Source organism: Octopus sinensis, linkage group LG6 (genome assembly GCF_006345805.1).
Source record: "Octopus sinensis linkage group LG6, ASM634580v1, whole genome shotgun sequence".
In the NCBI taxonomy this organism is placed as follows: domain Eukaryota; kingdom Metazoa; phylum Mollusca; class Cephalopoda; order Octopoda; family Octopodidae; genus Octopus; species Octopus sinensis.
In genome coordinates this window covers 71,231,922-71,239,320 of record NC_043002.1, presented here as the reverse complement: position 1 = coordinate 71,239,320, position 7,399 = coordinate 71,231,922, and the positions used below count along the sequence as shown (strand labels likewise).

General features: G+C 33.5%; 1 non-coding gene across 1 annotated transcript; it reads left to right on the top strand.

Moving 5' to 3' along the window:
• Positions 1 to 1,857: 1,857 nt before the first annotated feature.
• LOC115213612 lies at positions 1,858 to 1,970 on the top strand. The gene has a single exon (XR_003881854.1). It is a non-coding gene; the product is annotated as a U6atac minor spliceosomal RNA (small nuclear RNA).
• Positions 1,971 to 7,399: the final 5,429 nt, after the last annotated feature.

The window sequence follows — 7,399 nt, the reverse complement described above, 5'->3', positions numbered from 1 at the left end:
TGGAAAATATTCCATCAATATTATCCAAATGATATCGGTATTATGTTTACAATCCATCCAAGACTAAACCTCCGTGCAAGGCGTCCCCTACAAAGGTCGAGATCACATCACCTAAGAACATTGGGACACAATCTCTTCACTGCAAATGGTCATGCTCTTTTCAATGTTATACTGAAAGAAATTAAAATACAAAAAGACCCCACAACTTTCAAACGGTGCCTGGACAAATTCTTCCAGGAAATACCGGATAAACCACCTACCACCTGGATATGTCTCAACCAAAAACAACTCTCTGTTTGAGTGGTCTATAGTGTCCCGAAATAATTAATTAAAAGACTTTTCCTGGTGGTGCTATTGGCTTGGGCCGATAATGGCCGAAACCAATGTACGTTTTCTAAGTTTCTTATTTTTCTGAGGTTTAGAAGGGTGCGTAAAAATTGACCTGAAAAAAGTAGCTTGAAGCTAGGTTTCTCCTTAAAAAACAAAGAAAAAACATATAAATAATTTTAAAAAAACGGTAAGACTGTTCTTAAAAACGTTTTGGATCTGAGCTTGTAACTCTCAAGCAAATTTCATTTCCGAACTAATGCTTACAGACCTTCCCTATCAAAGGGTTAATCGTTATATTCAACTGTGTTCATATTCAACTTTTCATTACAGCACAGAATAGAACAGACAGCTTATTCGTTTAAGCAGCAAACAATAGTTACATTAGTTTGTAAGAACGTATAGCTTTAAAAATAGAATGCTGTATATGGAAAATAAACATTACTTTTGCGAAATTGAGTAACTATTTTTACCGATTACTACATTAACCAAATTAATAATTAATGGCTGACGTATAACTTGAATTGTAGTTGTATCTAAGTTATGTCTAAACGTTAAATAACTGATGTAAAATTTGCAAACTTTCTACAGCGTTTTGTTTTTCATATTCTCTTGAGGATAAAGCAAAATATTTACAGAAGTTGATGCATATGTAAAGTAGGAATTGCATTAAATTATGAATAATAAACTAACGGTACAGACTCTTAATTATACTCCCACTATACAATGTTAAAGAATTATTAAATGAACGTACAGACAACAATGCACATGTCAACAGAAGTGGCACTGTGGTAAGCAAGTTATTTTAGAGCCATGTAATTTTATTTGTCAATTGCCCTGTGCGGCATTTAAGCAAATATTTTCTGCCGTAAACTCTGGTCATTTGGCAAATAAAATACACCAAATGGAAACTGTTCGGTACCACACGTAATTCGAATGCACACAGACACAGCCACATATAGGAACATACACAAACGAAATATGTCATTATACATCCACAGGCATGTGGCGTAGTGGTTAAGAGCGCGGGTTACTAACCCCAAGATTACGAGTTCGATTCCAAGCAGTGACTTGAACAACAACAACAACAATAATAATAATAATAATAATACTTATTATAATTATTATTATTATTATAGCATTGAAAAATACTTTAGGAATGAGAAACCAGGTTCGAAATTTCCCCAGGACACCTGAAGAAGGCTGGAGGGTATATCAGCAGAAAGGTTGTGTTAACAACAATCAAGATGGGGACAAATATTCGTCGAATGTAAATAATGTACATAATTCCTCATGTCTTAAATATAGAACTATATCACTATACGTATTTTATATGTGCGGCAAGTTTTTTTTCCTAACATGTTATATAGAAGACATAACTACATGAGGTTTAATCCTTTTATTAAAAGCTTTATTATTCCTGTATTTCTCATATTTGTTTACTGCAGTATAATATCATTCTTAAGTCCATGACTTAACATGTTACATCTGGCACAAATGCATTCTTCGTTTGCCATTAAATTACAAAGAGCGTTGCAAAAAAGGAGAGACGGTTAGCACTCCCCTTGACCAGGACGGAAGAGATCAAGCGATCTTTCTAACACATATGGGCATGGCTCTCTACTTTAGAGCAACCTACTTTTCAAGGCACAGGAGTGGCTGTGTGGTAAGTAGCTTGCTTACCAACCACATGGTTCCAGGTTCATTCCCACTGCGTGGCATCTTGAGCAAGTGTCTTCTACTATAGCCTCGGGCGGACCAAAGCATTGTGAGTTGATTTGGTGTGAGTTGATTTGGTAGACAGAAACTGAAAGAAGCCCGTCGTATACATGTATATATATATATATTATATATATATATATATATATATATTATATATATATATATATATATATATATATATGTACTACTACTACTACTATTACTACTGCTGCTGTTGCTGTTGTTGCTGCCACTACTATTACTACTACTACCGCTACTGCTGCTGCTGCAGCTACTACTACTACTACTACTACTACTACTACTACTACTACTACTACTACTACTACTTCTACTACCACTCTTGATCGAAATCTGCGTATATATATATGATATATATTTAGTACAAAATCAAGTCGCTCATAAAGGCATTAGTAACTCGAAGTGTATGGTGCAAACGTTCAGCGAAACTGTAACTTACTGGTAACAAATCCTAAATCTCCGTCGTTGATCATTGTACTGCATAATGATCATTCCGCAGTAAACCTCCCAATTCGAACCTTGATAACTGATCTGATCTCAATTCCCCAAATGGAATTGCTGAAATGCATTCTATGAAATACACCGACGACACTATTATGAGAGTTTTTTTTCCATTTACATCTGGAAATTTCATAGCAATGGAAGACCATATTAATCCAGGTAGAACGGATATTTCAAAGATTATGTAATATCATATTCAGTTTAAAGTGCTATTAAATATTGTTTTGGTACCATATGGTTTCCTTTATCAAAATTCACTATTTCAACACCAGTGAATTTGATACGTTGTATTCTGCTGGACTCTTTCGAAATAACTAATTTCGAGTTGCATCCCGCTGTCAAACGTCTTCATACCATGTTTTTATTTAGATGACGTTACGTAGAATTGCATTGACCAATGCGATCTATCTTTAATTAAGATAGTAATTGGTGTTTCGATAGTATAGGTTCATGTTTAAAACACGAAAACGAATAAGAATGCTTAATGTCCCTTAATTGATCAGAGTTATGACATCATTTTACAGTCGACGGGACCGCTCGTTTTCTTTTCATTATTTTGTCAGAAAATTATTTTATTATACTTGTATTTCTGTTATTTTATACGTCGTCAACTGTTCAACACACACATACACAAACACACACACACACACACACAACACACACACACACACACCACACACACACACACATATATATATATATATATATATATATATATTATATATATATATATATATATATATATATATACATATATACGACGGACATCTTTCAGTTTCTGTCTACCAAATCCACTCACAAGACTTTGGTCGGCCCCAGGCTATTGTAGTTGTTTCTTCAAGCAAATTAACCTGCCATATAGTCTTTGGAATTAATGCAGGTAAATTATGAATATTTGCATAATTCATTTCTATCAGTTGACTCGTATTATCAGCTTAATATACGATGCCAAATCGTTCCTTAGAGTAAATACGAGCATGTTGCAGACCATTACTATGTAGTAAAGATAAAAAGAAAGTGTTTGAGTTATTGATCCTAATGCACATACACATTTGAGGCAAAGTTCATGGTTGGATCTGAAACTAAGCATTGACTATTATGTTACGTTTCAGATATATGTAACCAACAAGTATCAATTTACAATTGATTTTGTTGAGTTTACCGCGAGTAATTATTAATAAGTAGATCATTGAACATTGAATATTATTTTCTCATACGAACGATAAAACAATACGGTTTTAGGTCATTCAACTCTAAAGAAATCCAGAGCGACATCTAAAGCTATTAGCAATCTGCTATTATATAATAATCGATAGTGAGATGGGGTTTATAAAATGCTTTAACTATGTAATAATTTTTTTTGCTAAATTTAATCCATCAACGTTGTTATATGAAAATATGAATTGGTAAAGAAAGCTCACAACATTTTAAAAATCAATTAACCAATTCATTATAACTCAGTAATCTTGATATTTATTTATACTTAACGAGACAAATCAGCTGTCAATTATATATAAATAGTAAAAAAATATATATTTTCTTTTCGAGATTTTATTTAATCGGAACATAATTCTCGTACCATTAAATCGTTCTTTGCAAATTTATTCAGTCTGAAACAACCGATATTACTGCATCATTTAAGTGAATGTAATTATCTAGGAAAGGAAGAAACTACAGTAAATAAAAACAGAAATCAAACGCTAAGAAAATAATGAATAACTTTATGCGTAAATCGAAATAATTCTATTTTAATGTAAATTTACGAAATAAATGCAGTTATTCTATTTCAAAAACTGTTAATCAGCGCTGTATTAAGGAAACCAATTACATTATTCAGTTTTATTGTAAGTTCAAATCAAAATGTGGATGCCTGAGACAAGGGTAGACAATATAGAGTTCATGTCCGTCTCCATCAATCATAATCTCGAAGATAACCAGATTGAAAGTTAGGAAATGTTATTATTATTATACCACTTCTTTTGGTTTAACCGGAGATTCTTTAAACTTTAGAATAGATGTATTTTAATTAAATCTTATCATTGTAAAAAAGAAAATGGCGAAGCAATGACATTTATAAATAGTCTGGAAAAAATATTATGCGCCTGAAGCAAGTTCATATGAATGTTTTTTTTTTTTAATCTCTTCAAAATACGAGGATATTGCATCTATTTCTCTGAATCTCAGTTGCTGAAAAAGAAATAAAATAAAATAGCGGCATTGAATACAACGAAGACACTTTATATCATCGCAAACTCTGCATTGTTAGGGGAACGAATTATCGCAAATTGCACAGTAGTGATGTTGTTTTCCATTCTGCTATAGGCACATGGCCTGAAATTTTGTAGGCGTTGCTAGTTGATTATTTCAACTCTAGTGAAGAACAAGTCCTTATATTATTGATGCCGAAACGATGAAAGTCTGAATCGACCTCGGTGGATATGAATTCTGAAAGTAAAGCCGAAAGAAAAGCCTTGAATTATTAAGCCAGCAGAGTAATTAACACATTCTATATGACGTGTTAATTACTCTGCTGGCTCACTACCTTACTTAATGACGAAGTATAAAATAACAGAAAGACATAATAAATGAATTTTCTGACAAAATAATGAAAAGAAATCGAGCGGTCACGTCGACTGCAAAATTACGTCATAACTCTGATCAATTAAGGGACATTAAGCATTCTTATTCGTTTTTGTGCTTTAAACGTGAACCTATAGGTATAGAAGAGAATTCAGAAAAAAAAAACTTTTGTTCCTTAAAGTGTACTACAGAAAACTGATAATTTAGCATTATCGAAGATAACAGAAACCCGTGTACGAAAATCGTTGTACATGAGAGAAAGTTAACAGTAATTCACTGTTTTGCGTCTTTTCCCGTAAATTTGAATTTAAGATATATTTTTGACGAATCTTTAGTGTCACATTAAGCAACGTTGAATGAAATATTGTTAAACGCAGTCATATTTGACACGTTCGTATACATTCGCACACGGAAATAAATTACACTACGCAAATTATCACAAGAAAAGAAACTAATAGAGAATATTGTGAAAGCGTATCCCTGAACCATGAATGCCTACTCTTTTACTCTTTTACTTGTTTCAGTCATTTGGCTGTGGCCATGCTGGAGGACCGCCTTTAGTCGAGCAAATGGAGCCCACAACCTATTCTTTGTAAGCCTAGTACTTATACTATCAGTCTCTTTTGACGAACCGCTAAGTTACGGGGACGTAAGCACACCAGCATCAGTTGTCCAGCGATGTTGCGGGGACAAACACAGACACGCAAATATTCACACACACACACACACACACACATAAGCATATATATATATATATATATATATATATATATATATATATATATATATATTATATATATATATATATATATATATATATATACATATATTCGACGGGCTTCCTTCAGTTTCCGTCTACCAAATCAACTCACAAGTCTTTGGTCGGCCCGAGGCTGTAGTAGAAGACACTTGCCCAAGGTGCTACGCAGTGGGACTGAACCCGGAACGATGTGGTTGGTAAGCAAGCTACTTATCACACTGCCACTCCTACGCTTATATCCTACATTTAGTAGCTAATAAAACCTTACTTATTATACTACACTCCAATTTCTCATAATCTGGAAAGATTTCACTTGCATAATTGTATTATTTAAAAAATATTAATTAGAACTGAATATTAATTTTTGTTTCTAGTTATTGCGCCAAGGCCACTAATTTCGGAATGGAGGAAAGTCTCTTATATTGAACGCTGCGTTGAACTGATGCTTATCGACCTCGACAATATGAAAGGTAACGTTGACTACGGTGGAATGTGAACTTAGAACCTAAAGACGGACGGAATGCTGCGAAGCATTTTGTCCGGTGTGTTAATGATTCTTATAGCTCACAGCCTTCAGGATGGAAAATTTATTATTCACAGAATTATAAATCCCAAATTTTTAATTGAATGTATGAATTTTTTTTTCCTTTTGAAATCACACCATTATAGGTATTTATACTCCGATGAAATTAAGAAATTAACTCGTAGATAGACGAAACTCTATAATCCATCAGTATACACAAACACGCACACACACACACACACACACACACACACACACACACACACACATGGAGTCCCATATCTATATATGTATTTATGTATGTATGCACGTGTCTACGCGCATATGTACACCATGATCTATACACACGCAGACGAGCGTAGATTCATATGAAAAATAAAGTAAACATAAAACATGACCACTTGCTTATCAGGAAATTTGTAAGTTCGATTTAAAGAAAAAATTTCTAAAGATAATCAATCCAAATATTCATCATTTTGAGTCACCCAATGAGTATTCTTGCCAAATCTGAAAATCCGTTCAGCCATATTCCAGTAAGCTTGCAAATACACAGACAAACAAAGACGTGTGGTTACAATACCCTGATTTCACTTACGCGCGCTGGGTAATGCCTTTGATCAAAATCAGGCATGCATTCTTGCAATTTAATTTTATACTCCTAAACTTAGTCATGGCCTTTGCTATTATTGCTCTCGTCTTTGATGCGATTGTGGCTACTATGCAGAATAATGTACTATTACATTTAAATGTCTTAAATGTCACTAATTAAGCAGATAACATTAAAAATCTATATAACACATCAGTTGCCACACGGTCCCGAACAGCTCTCTGACTCTACTATCTTCGTATAAATTTTTCTCCAGGCTTTCTGGAATGTACCGCTCACTTTAAGGAGCACTAATGTTGAAACATAGGAAAAATAAACTTTAAAAATCAACCTGTCGAAGTGTACTCTAGAGAGATAACCG